Source organism: Phasianus colchicus, chromosome 1 (assembly GCF_987193195.1).
Source record: "Phasianus colchicus chromosome 1, bPhaCol1.hap1.1, whole genome shotgun sequence".
Lineage (NCBI taxonomy): Eukaryota > Metazoa > Chordata > Aves > Galliformes > Phasianidae > Phasianus > Phasianus colchicus.
The window spans coordinates 111,494,442-111,512,898 of record NC_143436.1 but is presented as its reverse complement, the minus strand read 5'-3'; the positions used below and the strand labels follow the sequence as shown (position 1 = coordinate 111,512,898).

General features: G+C 45.9%; 1 long non-coding RNA gene across 2 annotated transcripts in view; it reads left to right on the top strand.

The window, feature by feature from the left end:
- The first annotated feature begins 6,744 nt into the window (after positions 1-6,744).
- The window catches only part of LOC116229882 (uncharacterized), a 28,039-nt gene continuing 16,326 nt past the window's right edge, over positions 6,745-18,457 (top strand). Inside the window, exon 1 of one of the 2 annotated variants that reach the window (XR_004167129.2) lies at positions 6,745-6,885. This is a non-coding gene — a long non-coding RNA (uncharacterized LOC116229882). The remainder of the gene's footprint in view (positions 6,886-18,457) is intronic. The other variant, XR_004167128.2, reaches the window with a different exon arrangement.

Below are 18,457 nucleotides of genomic sequence, written 5' to 3'. Positions count from 1 at the left end.
GGAGCTGTGGGTTCACTGGGGACACCAGCCATCCCCTGTCTGGAAGCCACCAGCTGGGGTCTTTAGGGCAAGGAAAGCCAGGGCAAAGCCCGGTGAAAGTCTCATGAGCCCACTCAGGGCCAACGGATCAGGGCTGTTGATTTAATCCCAAGATAATTCTCATCATGCTGTGGCTGGGCTGGGGTTGGTCCTTGGCCTCAAGTTCCTTATCAGAGGCAATGCACATCCCAGCCCCTTCCCATTCAAGGGGCCATGCCAAGACATAATCATGACATGACTCTCAAGGCCAAATCAAACTCTGGACTACTGATTAGCAGAGATGCACTCTTATCCAACATTTGCAACACAGAGAATCCCTCCAGGCTGAGGTATATGGGAGACTAGACTGCATCTCATCCCCTGCCAAGGTGGAAGCTAGCTGCAGACACAGAGCAGAAGCCTTTTGGTTTCCTCTGGAGAGGCACAAAGAGTTGGACATCATAGAGAGCAGAAAATCAGTACTGTCTGAGCTGGTCATTGTCACTGCCCTCTCACTGTTGGGAGAGGACTGCTGACTAGTGTGACTACTCCTGCTGTTGTTCTTGGGTGCCAGGCTCTTATGATGGGTTTGCTGTCATCTCTCATCTCTGCAGGGTACTGACTGCAATTGGCTCTAGTATTTGTCAGGAATCTTTTTGAACAGAATCATAGAGTCACAAAACCACTAAGGCTGGAAAACACCACTAAGATCACCTAGTCCAACTGTCAGTCCACCTCCACCATGCACACTGACCATGTCCCTCAGTGCCACATCCACATGGCTATTGAACACCTCCAGTGATAAGAGGCAATGGACACAAACTAGAATGCAGGACGCACTGAACACCAGGCAGCACATCTGTGCCACACAGGTGACAGAGCACTGTGACAGGCTGTCTAGAGGCTGCAGAGTCTCCTCCTTGGAGATCTTAAGCAGTCTCCAGGACACAGGCCTAGCCATGCTGATTTAAGTGTCCCTGCTGGAGCTGGGGTAGGGCCGGATGGACCCAGAGCATTTTTTTAGTATCTGATTGGCATTCCAGTTACCCAAACTTTTGCTCTTTACACATGCAATCAGTACACACACAGCACACACAGCAAACTTCTCCAGGTCAAAGGAATATCGTATCACAGGAAAATGGTGATTCAGGAGTAGCTTGGCTGGTGTTTTGTGGTAGTGAGCAACACAGCTTGTGCTGTGTTTCGTAGCAGGCTCAGGAAGGTGCAATTGTCTGAAGGCAGCGTGGGAAGTGCGCATTGTGGTGCTACTCAGCGGCTGAGTTATGGTTTAATTGCTGAGAAAACTTCCTCAAGTGAAACTGAGCTAGGCACAACCAAAAACAGAAGGTGAGAAGTTGTCTCTCCCCTCTTTATGACTTAGTGCTATGCTGCCTGCTGCCAAGAATGGGCAAAATAGCAGGGAGGTGAGGAGCCTTCACAGAAGGTGACTCTACCCCAAAGGCACCACAGCTACCCGGGGTAAAATGGACAGCAGTTGATGGGTTGTTGTTACACTGCCCAGGCAAGGCTCAGGATTGATGGGGTACATAAGACTGCTGCAGACTTTGTGCCAGTCATGCATCTTCCCCTCTTCTGGAAGAGCAGCACTTAGCACTCAGATCTGCTGGATACTGGCTCAGTAAAGTCTTGTAGGTGGTTTAAAAAGCTGCCCTGTTCTCATAGAGAGAAATCATGGCTAAAATGATTTCAAATCTCAGCACTCAGGCTGGCTGGAAATGATTGAGGACAAGAAAAATAGAGTGATGTGATGTGGGGCCCTTTAGGGCACAGGAATTGAGCAGGCTCAATGGAGGAGAGATTTGCTCAGTGAGTGAGTGCAGATGTACTTCCCTTGCACTGGAAAGGTCTGCAATTGTCTTCTAAAAACAGGTAGAAAGAGATTGCCATACATTTACAGTATTTAACACCATTCCTTATGTACCTTAGGGTGTTTCCGTGCAAATTCTCATCCATTCTCAGACCACTGTGCATCGACATGATGTATGATCCATTCTGCACAGGGGATAGGACACATCCTCCATAAAAGCAAAGATGTCACAAATGTGTTCCTTTTTTTGTTCGTTTGTTTTGTTTTCTTTGACTCATCTTGGGGGCAAAGCAAAGGGACTCAAAATGATGAGGTTTTCTTAAGGGTTCACACTCCATCCATCCTTCTCTCAAGCAAGTGGCTTGAAAAAGCAGGAGATGAGTTTTCTTCACGCATCTGCATGTGGAGGGAATATTATAGGGGCAGAACAAGCTCAAACACAACCTTTAGGACCTTCTTGTACCCACTACTCCCCACATGAAGTCATCTGCTGTGGATTTGTGCACCATACTTTGCACAGTTTGTTGCTCCCAGGCTGTGAGTTGCCATCCTTTTGGAGACCGAGGGATGTGTCCAGCTTGTAGCTTGGATAAGTCAATGTCTCTCAGCTTCCCACAGAGGAAAAACAGAGAGGAACTGGCTCTAAATAACTCCAGAATGAGCTCAGGAGGGCCAGAAGATAACTGAAGGGATGAGTCCACTTCCTAGCAATACCAGCCATCTGTTGCTTCTCCTCTGAGCCCCTGCCTTCTTTGAACTCAAATACACAAGTGCACTTTGACATAAAAAGGCTTTAGGACTCTGAAATGAGGAGGAGAAGGAAGAGAGATTTTTTTCTCACTTGAAATTTTAAAACCACCTCCATTGTGCCAACCAAAGGAGCTGTGAGTGTGGGAGAAAATAAATGTAATATTGTAAAAACATCTGAACTGTAGGGATATTACACCCATAAAAAGACAGACCAAGCTTATAAAACTTTAACAGCAGCAGTATTAAACATGCAGAGAAGACCAATTGAGAGCAGAAGGGAGAGCAGTAAACAAAAGAAGAATGTGGCTGGAGGAAATATGCAACAAGCATGTGGCTTAGCACAGGTGATCTGGGCATCAACCCAAAATGAACTAAATACTGTGAGGCCCCAATGTGAATTTCAATGCTTTGTCCCATTTGTCAGTGGCAGCCATTGGGTTGGGTAGGGGGTAAAGGAAATGGATGCAAATGCTGGAATTTATGAGCTGGGTGAGTGTGGATATAAAGAAGGAGCATGCTGAGTCAAGGAGAAAAGATAACTCCAAAGTGATGTATTTCCACACACCAGGACCACTATTTGCAATTGCAAGGCTGGCTTCTTGAAGCAATCAGGCTGAAGGCTGTGGATAGGACAAGAGCCAACATGGCAGCTGGGGTCAGGGAAGGAGCAGGGAGTGGGGACAGCAATGGGTCACCCAAGCACTGCTAAATAGATGTGCCAGCACCTGCTAAATCCAAGGAAAGACAAAACAGGATTACTAGCTATAGTCTGCACCTGACTTGCTCAAGTCAGGGCATGGGAGACATGAGGTCTGTCTGGTTCCTTGCTGCCAAGCAGAAATGCGCTCATTAAGATAAGGTGTTGTGGAAGAGATTTAGTCTGGGTCAGGAGCCAGCCAGTGGGTAGAAAGCAGGATGTGCTTAGAAGGGGATTTAAGAGCTGGCAGTAGGTTCCCAGTGGAGTTCATCAAGGAGCTGTTTTGGATGCTGTCTTAATTCGTGTTTTCTTTAAAAGACCGGAGTAGAGAGAGCAGGGATGACGTGAAGCTGGGAGTCACTGTGAGAACTGATAAGGGCTGGAATATGATGTAGGAGGAGCTGACTGCCCTTAAGGATGAGACTGAGACAAATGGGATGTAATTTAGCAGGAAAAAATATGCTGCCATGTACTTGGACACTAGCATCAAGAATTTCTGCTAGAAGTTGGCAGCTTATCCACAAAGCAGCAGAGATGGATCACTCAGGCATGAGATGGCTCAGAGCCACAAGCATCTTGTGGCTACAAAAAGGCAAATGCAAATGGAGGTGGCGTCAGCTAGGATATTTCCAGAAAGGCCTGGAGAGTGAGGCCAGGGGCTATGGACTCACAGAGGCCGTGCTTGGGTCCATGCCAGCGCTGCTGGGATCTCCTCCTGTGCCAGCCCTGCTCTCTGCCCTCACCTGATGGACCCCAGCATCTCTCCACATCTCAGAGCTGTGTGGGACCATGCCTGCCCCCACAACTTCTCCGCTAGGCAAGCAGAAGAGTTATTTAGGCTTGAGGACAGAGTTGGCCATTGAGCAAATGCCTCTAAACTATTCCTTGACTATGTTTAGATGAGAAATGACAGAATTAATGACTGTTGGAAGAACGTAATGCTGAGAAGACCTTCCTGCAGAAATCCTAGGGGCAAAGTGCTGCCTAGTTTTAGGCTGGAGCTTTGTGAAGCTATGAAAGGGATTGCATACTATGACTGCGTGTGACAGAAGAAGATGTGACAGAACAGCCCAGAAGATCCTGTCTAGTCTTATGATTTTAAACACATTTGCTATAAGCAGAATCATCAAAATCAATAGAGCAGCATGCAAGGGCACACAGATAAGCACTGGTATTAAATGTGCACATAGAATGAATCATGGCCAGGATTTAGAGACAAATTAAAAATGGTTTATTTCAGATTTGTCTTTTGAAAGCTCCTCCATGATCTTGAGAAGAATTTGGAATCTCTAGGACAAGGTAAGAAAAGGAAGCCAGAACAGACAAAGCCACTGCCTCAAAATGAATACTTTGAAGGGCAGCGCAGGTCTCTGCTGCACTCCTGCAAAGGCAGTGCTAATGTAAACACAGCTCCTGCCTGTGTCAACTGTCCCACAGCCTTGAAAGGACCTCTGTTCCTTCCAGGATGCATGGACTGGCGGGATTCTTGACCTCTGGATACTCCAATTCAACTTCTGGCCCCCTTGTGTCACACCATTTTGGAACACAAAACCAGACCAGCCTCTTCTGGTTCATTAGTCATACAAGGTGTTGACAAATCAAGCAATTTCAGGAAGCCACATGAATGCTACCTTCCTCAATGGTCTGCCCCCAACACAAATAGAATTTTTATGGTGCTCATTTGGAGTCAACTCCAATTGGCATCAAAGTTCCAATCACACCCTTTTTGAACAAAACAGATGGTCACAACCAAAAGGGCAGTGACTAGCTTTACTCCTCACATCCCCTGAGTGAAGCCAACATGTGTTGAGGTGAGCAACCTGAGAATGGTGACGATGGACCCATCTAAGTAGTAGTAGTGTCTCTTGTGAGACATTTTCATTAGTACATCTGCTGTCAGAGTGTGGTTTGAGAGGGGACTCTCTTCCCTCAGTTGCCTCCCACACCCCACTTCCTGAGGGTGCCCTGATGGTCAGCCTAACCTTGCCTTAGGGACAAATGTGAGGGTATGCTGGGGACTTGAGGAGGAGAATTTCTGGGATTAGTGATTGCACTGAAAATAGCAGTTGACTTTTCCTGTGCTGAAGAATGGTTTTCAGAAAGCCTTAGCTGTCCTTTTATAAATGTGTGATTTAGCTTTTTTTATTCCAACAGTGACAGGACTGTCAGAGAAGGAGGGGTAAATGGAGAGTAATTGCTATCTCATGCAGGAGATCACCTTTTGCCTCAGGGCTGCATTTTACTTCCCTCTCTACAGTTTTCTCTGGAGTTAATAGCAGAATATCTTCAGTCTTAATACACCAGGATGCTAAGGCCCCTACTGAGCATGACTTTCCAGCGGCACTAAAGGTTGTACTTCTATTTGTCTGCAAAGGTGTGGAAATTTGCCCCTCATCACACCCCCACTGCCAAGCTGACAAAGCCACCAGCTCCACATGGCATTGAGGAGCTCAGCAGAGCAGACCTCCAGATCTCCCAAGCCTGTCTTCCCCATGGGAGTGAGATTGGTTAAATACCTACCTCACTGCTGCTTGCCCTCTCCTACCTTGCTGCTTGCCCTGAGGGTGCAGGGTAGGTGGGAGTACAGAGTGAGGAATGAGGAGACCTTCTCAGAGCTTCTTTCTAGTACTGGCCCTAGCGTGCAGGTAATGTAAGATCAGGGACTGAGCATCCAAGCTCACACAGCATTCTGTCTTGTGGCAGCTGGAAATAAACCATGACCTTCAGGGAAAAGACATAGACTAATTCCACTCTTTTTTACCCTTTTAAAGGAGTTTGCTTTTTTCCCTAATGAGTGGGAGGATCAACTTAAAAGAGAGCATCCAACTCACTCTGGCCTCTAGATTACTTTTAAAGAACTGGTCCTATGAGAATCTTTCACTCACATCTGTCTCCTGCTCTGCCCAGTGCAAGGCAAGAGTCTTCCTTCCCTCCCCTCCTCCTGTCTGCAGCAGAACCTGACCCTCCCTTGGGGAGCTGCCAGATCCCCGAGATATAGTCTTGAGTACTGCATCCAGGCCTAGGGCCCCCAGTACAAGAAGGATGCAGAGCTGTTAGAGAGGGTCCAGAGGAGGACACAAAGACCTGGAGCACCTCTTCTGTGGAGAAAGGTTGAGGCTGCTGGGCTTGTTCAGCCTGGAGAAGAGAGAGCTCTGGAAGACATCACTGCAGTCTTCAATACTTGAGAGGAGCTGATGAACAGGAAGGCAGATAGTGATCAGACAAGAGGAAACGACTTTAAACTAAAATAAGTGAGATTTAGGTTAGATGTGAGGACGAAATTCTTTCCTCAAAGGGCAGTGAGGTGCTGGCACAGCTGCCCAGAGAAGCTGTGGTGCCCCATCCCTGGAGGCGCTCAAGGCCAGGTTGGATGGGGCCCTGGGCAGCCTGAGCTGGTGGGGGGGGCTGGGGCATCATGGGCTTTGAGGTCTCTTCCAATGCAAACCATTCTGTGATTCTATGATTCCAAGTGATGGCATAAGGGAGACTAGCTGTTGGATCATGGGTGCTGGCATGGAGGTGGCCAGGTGGGCTGCCTGCTCCTCTTCCTTTCCATGCTTCGTCTGTGTGCCTCCCAGCAACGATCTGACAGGTAACACAGGAGAAATTCAATTTGCTCCCCTGGCCTGGGGGGTGACAAGGAGGTGATAGGGGCTGAGAGCGACCCCAGGGAAAGAAGCCCTCGGCTGAAGAGGTGCAGTGAGGCGTCAAAGTGGGCAGGTTCAGACCAGGAGCATGTGTGTGCTCATGTTGTGAGGGTCATTAATCACCAAAACTGCTTCCCGCAGCCCTTAGGTCAGGACAGGCTGCTTTTCCCCAAAATTTATTGGATCTCCAGGGGGAGTTCTGGGCTAGATGCGCAAATAATAGGCTGTGTTCTACCAGGGGTCATGCTAGCATAATAGCTCCTCCCAGTCGCCAAATTTATGGTTGGTGTCAGGGGGACAAATAACTCCTCCAGCAGGCACTGCATTCCAGAGGGGGAGCTCCTGGGGCACAGTACACTTGCCTGGTGCAAATTTCTACTCCCTGTGTGAGTGCTTGTTCCTTTTGTGCAGGGACTTCCAGTTTTCTCCCCATGAAATGACAGCAGCAAAAGCTGTAAGGGGGAGGAGAGTGTCTTTGTAAAGTGTTAACCCCGGGGGTAAATCTTCAACAGGATGTGCACAGTTTTGGCTGTGCAATTGTCATTGACGTTAATGGGAGTCATGTGGCTAAATAACTGTACTGGAAGCACCCTGGTCTCCAGCTGCCTGAGCTAAAAAATAAAGATAATAAAAAATGCAGAGGGGAAGGAACAAAAAGGTTCTGTTCTCCCACTGCAGGAGGCCGAGAGACCTGTGGCAGAAGCAGAAATGTCACTCATTCCTCACCCATCACTGCACAGGGCAGCAGGGAATAAGCATTGGCGATGCTGGGGGAAGGCCAGCAGGTCTCTGGGCATATGTTAGTATAAATTTTAAATTAGAACCTCCGAGGGGATGCAAAATGACAAACCCAGCCATCTGTGGGGTGCTGGCTGCCAGCAGAGCAAAGTGTCGATTATTTCCCATCCGCCAAAGGATGCAGCTCTCTGCAGCCAGGCAGATGTGTGCATCTCTGTCCTTGCCACACATGGGACCCGGGGCTGAAGCAGGGTTGGGGGCACAGCCTCCGAGAACAGGGCACTAGTGGGTGCTGTTTGCAAACCTCCTTCAGTGGGGAACCAAGTCCTGAGCTGCCTCTTGTTTTCCCTCCTAATGGATGCAGCTTAGAAGCATCACACAGTTGAGGAGGAGATGGCGTTTTATAAACCGAGCTCTTGGTGCAAGCGTGTGTAAATAAAGCAGCCAGTGAGGGTGTTTACATTAGCACTCATGCTGGAAGTGCTCAGGCTATCTTCCTTTTCAGATAAATTAGGGACCAGGTGGGGCTGGGAATATAACTTTAACAATTACTGTTCTCGCTGCAGTCTGGAAGATGAGGGTTGTTCTCTTCCATGGAAAGCTTTATTCAGCAAAAGTTTCACTTGGTCCAACCACATTTTCTATATTTGGGGTTCCTGCAAGTCTGGGCACGACGTAAGTGCTGGTGGCTGCTTAATCAGAGGGCCCTGATGAGGCTCAGTCATCCTAAGCCCGTCATCAAGGCCATGAGTCATGTCACAGGTGGGCTCCAGAGAGATTCAAGGACGAGATGCTCCATCCCAATGCATTCAGTGATAATATTACCTAGAAGAAAATACGTTCCAAAGAATAGTTTCTAAATCCTTATATCCCACCTCCTCCACTTGAGCCAGGGCAGCCATTTGTTTAGCTGCTTGGAGGAGCGGAAGATGCCTTTTTTTCCCCACCACCTCCACTTGAATTGTAGAATAAAAGAATATCCTAAGTTGGAAGGAACCCACAAGGATCATCAAGGCCATCATGACTGAGAGTGGTGACCAGATGCTCCTTGAACTCTGTCACTTGGGGCCATGCCCACAGCCCTGTGCACCCGTTCCATGCCCACCGCCCTGTGGTGCAGCCCCTTTCCCTGAGCCCCATCTGCCCTCCCCTGACACAGCTCCATGCCGTTCCCTCGGGCCCTGTCGCTGTCACACAGAGCAGAGCTCAGCGCTGCCCCTCCGCTCCCTGTGAGGAGCTGCAGCCGCCATCAGGCCTCCCCTCAGCTCCTCTGCTCTGCGCTGAGCACAGCGAGGGGCCTCAGCCGCCCCTCACACACCTTGCCCTCAGAGCCTTCCCCATTTTTGCAGCCCTCCTTTGGATGCTCTCTAATAGTTGTATGTTCTTTTTGTACTGTGGCATCCAAAACTGGATGCAGTACTCAAGGTGAGGCTGCATCAGTGCAGTGCAGAGCAGGACAATTCCTCAACTGGCTAGCAATGCTGTGCTTGATGGATACATCTGGCCTTCCTGGCTGCCTGGGCACACTGTTGGCTCATGTTCAGCTTTCTGTTGACCAAGACACCCAAATCTCTTTCTGCAGGGCTGCTCTCAGCATCTCATCCTCCAGTCTATACATGTATCCAGTGTTGCCCCTTCCCAGGTGCAGAATACAGCATTTGCTCTTCTTAAACTTCATGCAGCTAGCAATTGCCCAGTTCTCTATTTTGTATTGATCTCTCTGCAAGGCCACTTTACCCTCAGTAGCTCCTCCCAATTTACTATCATCAGCAAACTTGCTCAAAACACCTCCTAGTCCTATATCCAAGTCATTTGTGAAAGCACTTAAGAGAACTGGCCCTAAAAAGCAGCCTTGGGGAACACCACTAGTGACTGGCTGCCAGCCTGATGGAACTCTGTTTACTATAACCCTTTGAGCCCAACCCATCAATCAATTGTTCACCCATCGCCTTATGTTTTTGTCTAGCCATATGCTGGACATTTGGTTCCGAAGGACATTGTGAGAAACAGTATCAAAAGCTTTACTGAAACAAAAAAAGGTAACATCAACCGACTTCCCTTGGCCAACTGGATGGGTGATCTTGTCAATAAACGAAATTAAGTTAGTTAAACAGGACCTTCCCACTGGCTTGCTATCTACCCAGGCTGGACACAAGAAAAGCCTTTCCCCTGTCTGTCTGGAACAGCCATACCCCCTGGGGAAAAAGGGTTTGGGACAACAAGTGCTGCTTCTTTGATGGTAAGCCAAAGGAAAGGCACAAAGCACATCTAAAACCAGCTGTGGAAGCAAGGATAGCCACATGTGATTGATGCTCAGCTGTTGATGTGGGTGGATCACTGGCTACAAGCAGCTGTTTGAGAACTGTGTGCACCCATTGTGCCCTGTAGCAGTGGCTGAGGGTCAGGAGGAGTTTTATGGCAATACTTTTCATACTGGTGAATATTCATTTAAGGGTGTCTCAGGAGCAGCAGCATTGCTGCTCAGTGCATGCACACCCTGGGTTTCTAAAAGCCACTTCTTGGGAGAATAACATGAAGACATATGTTTGTACATGCCGCAGGGAAGCAAGAATGCCCAGCTGTTCACTTTATGGTCACAGACCCGCTGTTCCTCTCTCCTTCTTTATCAGACTGAGAACAAAGGAAACATTTCCGCCTGCAACCTATTATTTGAAATATTTGAACTAACTCTGGTGTCAGCATTTCAGTAGTGAGAGGTAAGGAACACCACAGCCCAACAAAACAAGCTGGAAACTTGAAAATAAAGGGTTCTCAGCCTGGAGGAAGCCTGTTTTGCTAAACAATAAACAGGCATGAAAGTAACTCTATCTTATGCTGCATGTATCCACATTAGGGCATGTTCTTATACATATGCAAAAGCATGAGGCCAGCAAAGCAAACAGAACGGATAAATTTATCTCCTGGGTATAGTCTAGGACTGCACCAAGATCTGTGCAGATTTTATCACTGATTTCACTCCACGTGGGTGAAAGTAGAAGCTCTGATCTGGGAGCTTTGCACTGCTGAAAAGGGGAAAATCTCTAAGGATGCAGCACTCACCTTTAGCCTCAGGAGGACTGAAGATGTCAGAGGCTGTCACAGAGTGCAATTTATTTTATAGCACTCATGTGACAGACACCATCTCCCCAGTGAGCCCTGAACATTTAGAGCCCAGGACAACTAAGCCAACTGACACTGAAGGCAACGGGATCTGAAAAATTATTCCATTAAAAAATAATAAATTAAAATGTTAAAACTTCCCTAAGGATAGGCTTCAGCATGCCACGGGTGACCTTCAGAGAAACATGGGAAGCTGCTCCCTCAAGCAAGGAGTAAGGGGCACTGATGCTTAGCACGAGCTGCACAGTGCTGGTCCTGCTCTCTCACTTATGCCTCTTCCACTGCTCTACGGCTGAGCCCATGGCAGGCATGGGAAATGTTTTGGTCTGAGAAGATAAGGCATTTTAGTTGGATGCTTAACACCTTCCACCCAAGATTTCAGTGTAATACAACCTTGTGTGGCACATAATCTCCCAGGCAGGGTACCGTACAAGAGCTGTACTCCTCTCCACCTTCTCCATTCCTTCCCATCCCAGCCAGGGGTGACAAGAGCTCAGGTTCCTCAAGCAGAGCAGAGAAACACCTGAAAGGTTGATCTGGATGAAACTAAACTCCTTCTGGGCTTTCACTAGAGGGTCTTTGTTCATAGAAACTCACTGGGAGCTCGGGAGGTGGCCATTGGGTGGTTGGTGGCTACAAATCTTTATGTGATGGAGACTGTCACCAAGCCACCTGGCCACCCCACAAAAGCTGTGCACAGATAGAAGTACTGCCTTTGGGGCTCATGTCTCCACTGGCAAAGGGAAACGGTGTTTGTGCCATGTATCAAAGAGCCAAAATTTTCTTGACCTTCCCATTAATTTTCTTGAACTCTTTTCTTGGTCAAGACAAAGAAAGGTTTTTATTTGCATTTGACTCATTCGGTAGCAGTCTCACTAGCATAAGCTTCTTGTTTTGTAGATGAAAATGTTTGTTTTGTAAAAATCTGTGGAAGTGGCAGGCTCAGAAGAGTGAGCGATGGCTCTCCTGCCTCCTCACTCATCTCTTTTCCCTTGTCAAATGTGTGGTGGCACTGAACGGGCATATCCAAGCAGCTATTGGGTAGGGAGAAATATCCAAGGTGAAAGGTTTGGCTATTGATTGAGAAACCGATGGCAATCTTGAAACATTTGACTTTCCTCCGCTTTGTATTGACTTTCTCTTTCCTCTTACGATAAAGGTAAGAAATCATTGTCTGCATTTCCACTGAGACAGTTCAGCTGTCAGCAGATCCCAGTTCTTCTGGTTTCCTCCGCCCTTCCTTTTTCACAGATTAGCTTCTCACTGAAATGGAAAATTGTCTTCAGATGATACTGGCAGAGGCAAAGCTGACAGGAAGACAAATCAGGCAGTGGGCACAAACCATAAATATTGTTTAATACTTATTTCAGTTTGTGTTGCCTGACTTCTGGAAAATTATATACAGCCTTAAAAAACATAGCTGCCAGTGAGCACATGTGATGGTCTGTCAAGGGTTGTGCTTATCTCTCTATACCAAAGTAAAATGTAGGCATCCTCAGGAAATGCACAGAGAGGCACTGGAGCAATGTTTGCTGGGTCTTGCAACTAAACTCAAAAAAAAAAAAAAAAAAAAAAGACAGTTTTCAGCCTTTCAGAGGTCGTAGGTGCTATGAAGGGGTATACAACTTTGGAAAAATTACTAAGCAGACAAGTGTGAACAAAATTGCTGCTCTTCATCCTGTTTTCTAAGATTGCATGGACGTCAAGGCCTCTTAACATCTAGCAGAAAAACACCAATTTAGCTAGTTGAGGCTCAGAACTGACTGCAGCCCTGATCATTGGAGGAACTGAGACTCACCAGGTGAGGATGAGTAGAATGCCCTTCATCAAGGACTGGCCTCATATGGGTGTAGAGTAACTTGCATGGTGAAAACAAGGACAAGAGGGAAATTACAGTGCATTGAAGTGATCTCAGTCACTCACACTCCCTCAGAATAATAGTTTCAGTAAAGAATAATTCCAAGTGGGACCATAAAATAGAAGAATCTATAGGTTAGGTGAAAGTCTTCCATGAGACCAAGCTAACCTCTATCTTTGAACACATTAACTGATCTTAAAATATTTTTAGGCCTATCTTAAAATGATGTTTTCACAATTGAAAGAAAAGAGAATGAACACTGTTGCACCAGTGAGTCTAGAAGAAATATACAATACACACTGCTGGTCTTCCAGTGAAGTAACTTGACCTTAGGCAGGCACACAGCAGCATCTTATGGCATCCTTCTTACAGAATGTCTTAGTTTCAGCTGGAATGGAGCAATTGCTTAATTGCTTGTGCATCACTTGTTATATGGATTTATATATATATATAAAATCATGGCTATTATCTTTTTCCTTTTTTCTGTCTTAGAAAATATTTTTATCTCAACTTAAAAGTTCTGCTTTTTTTTGTCCTGATTCTCTCCCCCATCCCACTGGTAAGGGAGGGATTGAGCAAATGACTGTGGTGCTGAGCCACCTGCCATGTTAAACCACAACAGTTATGAGACTTGTCATGGGGATTGGACTGACCACAGGACTGGTTTTGAGTGTTGCAGCATCTGCAAGGCCTGTTGCAGGAGCTGGAGCAACCACAGGGCCTGTTGCAGAAGCTGGAGAGACTACAGGTCTCAGCCATAGTCTACCTCCCTCAGGGGGAATGCTTTTCTTTTTCTTGTTGCAATACATGGAGCAACCATAGGACCAGTAGCAGGAAAAATTGCAGGGTTCATTGTGAGGGCTGGAATGACAGCAGGGTCTGTCGCAATGCTCAGAGAAGAAACAGGACCTGTTGCAGGAATTAGAGTTGCTGCAGGGTCTATCACAGAAGTTGGAGGATCCGTTGCATTGTCATCAGATCCTGAAATTCTCTTCCCCTTGAGAATGCTGAATGGTGTTGAACAGAGCTCAGTCGGAATAGGCCAGGCTCCAGCATGCTGAGGAGGCTGAATGGCCCAAGTTCATGCATTCCTTTACATTTTCACGCTTAAGCCAAGAAAAAAAGAACTCCTTACTTTTTAAACAGAACAACTTAACATAATCAGGAATAAAGAAGGTAGTTTTAAAGTCTAGTGAGGCCCTAGAACATTCTCCAAATTGCGAGAGGCAGCCAGCCTCTCTTGTCAGCATTTATGTATAGGCTTATGGGACATGGTTGTCAGCCACTGCAGGGTCCTGAATTCAGTGACCTAGGAGTTCTTTTCACCTCTGTGCTTTGTATGTCCCTCTGCCAGGCAAAATCATGGTGGCCCTCAGAGGCTGTAAAAATACTTCTCTTAATCCATTAATAAATTCTGTTTAGTGCCTACAATGCAGGGTCTTAAATGCTCTGTGCTGCTGAGATTTTTACAAGGATGTTTTGCTCTGCATTCAATCAACAGAAGCCTGTAAGCATCAAAGGTCATTTATTTTCACAAGGCCTTAGCATTTTTGGATTGACTAACAGGGAAGAGCTTCCATGATTCAGAGACACCATTATGAACAGAAACAGCCTTACCCAATGGTCTTTGTCTAAGAACTAGGTTTGCTTTCTTTGTATGAGCTATCAAGTGCCATAAAGGTGTAGAGGAGAGGAAGGGACCAGGAAAATTATACTGCTTTTCAAAGTGAGACTGTAAATGGGAAAGATGGATATCAGATACCTCATTGCTTAAAATGCCTATCTTTGAAACAAGAGAGCAATAAGAAAACTAGAGGTCAACAGCACTAAGAAGGGCCTCCTCAGAAAGCTGCTCAAACTCAAATCCATTGCTGTCCTAAGATAAGCCATGCAACAAATCCTATTTTGCAGAGAACTTATTTTTCTACGAAAGTCACATTGGAATTAAAAAGCAGACAAATAAACAATGTTTTTGAGGTTTGGTAAATGCACACTTTCCTATGAAAAAACAAAACAAAACAAAACAACTCAGAAAACAACTCTTTCACCTCTACTTATAAGCAGGTTTTTTCACCTTGGTAGTGGCCTTTGCTTATATGCACTTTTCTACTAACAGACTAATCCATCTGCTTGCTTTGTTTCATTTTGCAAAGATAAAATGTATTCTTGATCCCTATATTTGAAGAGCCCTTAGGAAAACAGGACTTGAAGAAGGAATAAAAAGTTGTGGCGAAGGACTCTGTTCCGAGGTAATTTCTTCTAAATCCTGCTCTCAGTTTATTACCCTGACAAAGAGTCTCTCCGTTGCAGAGCAGAGCCCTACCTCCCGCAGGGGATATACTCAGGATTATCTACCCTGAAATGAAAGTCTGTTGACCTAGGGAGAACAGTTCACTAAATAACAGCAGTTGTGAATTGAAGGGACCTGCAGGGTATTAGACACGGTATAAAAGCAATTTAAATGGGGTAAGTAAAATATGTGGAAATAGTTTCAGGCAGAAAAGCTAGATAAGGTATGCAAATGAATACATTTGTGGGATGGATAGAAGTTCTGTAAAAGAAGAATGCACTCTGTTTCCCAAAAAGGTGCCAGTGTCCTTTAAAATAGTAGCTGCAGAGGTTCTCAAGCCTGAGCAAAGCCCTGTGGCCTCTGAAAGGTACTCTCATGAAGCCAGCAGTGACCTGGCCTCACCACATTTTTCCCATGCTGGAACTCACCCCTTATATCATGAGGGATCACTTTGCATTTGAGACTGTCCCCTTTACCCATCTTCACCAGGGCCTTCTGTGTTTTCAAGGAGACAATGAAGCTAGCAATGTTTGAGCTATACCAAGTTAAAATTAAGTTTATCAAGACCTATTGAATCAGAGGCTGAAGCTGATAGTTTCCTGGATCACATAATTATCAGTGACAAGACATGTTGTCACCACTATAGGCCAGAGTCAAAGTGGCAGTCCATGAAGCGGCGACATGTGAATTCCCCACTGAACAAAAAGTTTAAGATGCAGCCCTCAGCAGGTTGAGAGATGTGCACTGTCTTTTGGGATACGAAAGCGGTCATACTTCTGGATTTCCTGGAACCTGAACTCTTACCACTACATCGCAACACTGACTAAGCTGAAGGCTCAAACTTCCAGAGTCAGCTAGAGAAAAATTACAGAATCATAGAATCACAGAATCACCAAGGTTGGAAAAGACCTCCAAGATAATCCAGTCTAATCATCCACCTACCACCAATATTTCCCCATTAAACCATATCCCTCAGTACAACATCTAAACAGTTCTTGACTACCTCCAAGAACGATGTCCCAGCCAACTCCCTAGGCAGCCCATTACAGCCCCTGGCCACTTCTTGACATTCGCTGAACGAGGTTCAGGTGGCCTCATTCACAAAAGGATAAAGTTCCTAAGTCCCCAGGGAATGGGTGCAGCAGACAATCTTTCTCTTGCAACATGATAATGCCAGGCCTCATACCAATTTGAAGACCACAGAGCATATTGTCCTGCCACACTCACAGTATAGTCTGGATTTGGCACGTTCTGACTTCCAGCTGTTCAGACTGATGAAAGCTGGACGACATTTTCCTTGCAACAACACCATCACAGCAGCTGTGAAACAGTGGGTCACCTCCATGGGTGCAGATTTTTATGAGTGCAGCATGCAGGCTCTTGTTCATTACTGGCAAAAATGTGCAACTAGTGGTGGTGACTATGTTGACAAATAGTGTTGTGTAGCTGAGAAATTGCTCTATCCAGCAGTGTTATTGTGTTCTTTGTATGTGTTCTAGTTTCCATGGAAATAAATAGGAGACATTGCTTCCAGGGTGATCTACGTATATCTGACAGTGAAAATTTGCTGTTGTTGAATAAGCTTCTAAGGAAATGATGGAATAGCTATGGCTTAAGTCATGCAAAATGAGGGTGAAGAAAAAGACCTTGTGTACACGTATCCACAAATCCAGAGCTCACCAGGGGCTCAGCTGTAACTGACAATTCAAGTTATAACAATGGCAAGAGCTGTCAGAAGTATCTAGTGATGCTCACATTTCTCAGAGTTTGGGGTATTTCCTTCCAAAATTCCCTTTTATTGAAACTTCATTTTATTTTCCTAAACAACACTGAATAGAACACAAAAGAAACAAACCCCTCTGTGTGTTCAATGCTGGCTACATCAGTAGCCAGATGCTGGCTACGCTGCAACAGGTTCAACAGTAATTGCCAAGACTGAAGCTGAGCTTCTCTTAAAATAAAAATAAGTAAATAAAAAGAAAAAAGAGAAGGAAGATGCTGCAATGATGGTTACAGTGCTCTCAGACATACAGTCTGATTTTTAGATGGTCCTGTGTGGAGCCAGCAGTTGCACTTGATGATCCTTATGGGTCCCTTCCAGCTCAGGATATTCTATGATCCTATGATCATATGATTCTGATTCTACGATTCTAGGATTTTAAGGCATGTCCAGTCCAAGGACGTACTTCTGACAACTCAGTTGTATGTAGAAAAGTTTGCATGCACATTGAATGCCCTGGATTTAAGGAACATCAATTGACTTCTCTCGGAGAAGTGTGCCTTTTTGGCAAGGAGTGCAGCAGTGAGATGCCTGCCCAAGGAGATGGAGATGAGCAGGAAAATGAATTTCATCATTTTGGTCCAGTTAAAAATATTCTGTCTGCTGCTTTCTCTCTGCCTCCATCCTTCCATCCTGCTCTACACAGGTTTTTTTGTTTGTTTTTTTTCTTTAAGAGAACTTTTAGCACATATTTAGGAAAGTAAATCATCCCCTGAGTTAAATTAGCACCTGATCAAATGTGCACAAAGTGCTAATTGCACTTTGCAGGCAAAACCAACAGAAAACAAGCAGTTAGGGCCCTCACACGACATGAAAACTGAGGCCATCGCAAAGAGGGGGGAGCATTTTCAGACAATATTCCTCAGTGATAAAAGTCAAATTGTAACATACAAAAGCAGGAAGTGAATAGGTATTCTTTACTAAATGAGTGCATCACACGGCTCTTTTGGCCCATGCTCTCCACTTCCAGATATGATGAAATGCTACTTGAAGGGAGAACACAACCCATTTGTTTGGCTCCAGGACTTGTACATGTATTTCCTATGGCCTGTGCAATCTCAGCGAGCACTTGTCTGAGGAATGGCTCTGGTTGCTTCTTGCATGCTTGATCTCTCATTTTGTCCCATCAGGACATGTGCCAAGCTCTCTAAGGCAGATAGCATAGTTGACTCTGCAGCACAGGCACATTTCTTGTCTATTTAAATTGTTCAGGTGCAAAGGGAGCTGTTGAGAGGGCACAGGGGAAGACAGTGCAATATCACCCTGGCAGAAGCACACAGAAACACTCCTGGAAGATAATGGATGAAGCTGTTAGGATGCACCAGCACTCAGTTTCTAACAGAACTAAACATCTGCATGTGTTTGTAGAAGGTAATCAGATGGTTTTAAGATGACTAGAAGTGGCTTTCTGAGAAGTTTATCAAAGCGGATTTTAAGCTTTCAAAAAAGAGACTCCTATGAAGATGCAGCACATAGGGAGAAGATAGTACTGTGCCTGTAGGAGCACATGGCAGCACAAGGGACAGCAGAGACCCTTTGGAGATGTGCAAGATGAAGGTTGCTGGTCCCCAGAGCCAATGGAGCTGTGTGTGCTAGTTACTTGGGAAACAGGGATGGCACTGCCAGGTGCTCATGGCTTGTGTAGCACAAGCAAGGTAGAAATAAATGATGCAGTGGATGTTGGGGGATTTAGCATAGGGAAAGTGGTGAAGTATTGGAACAGGCTGCCCA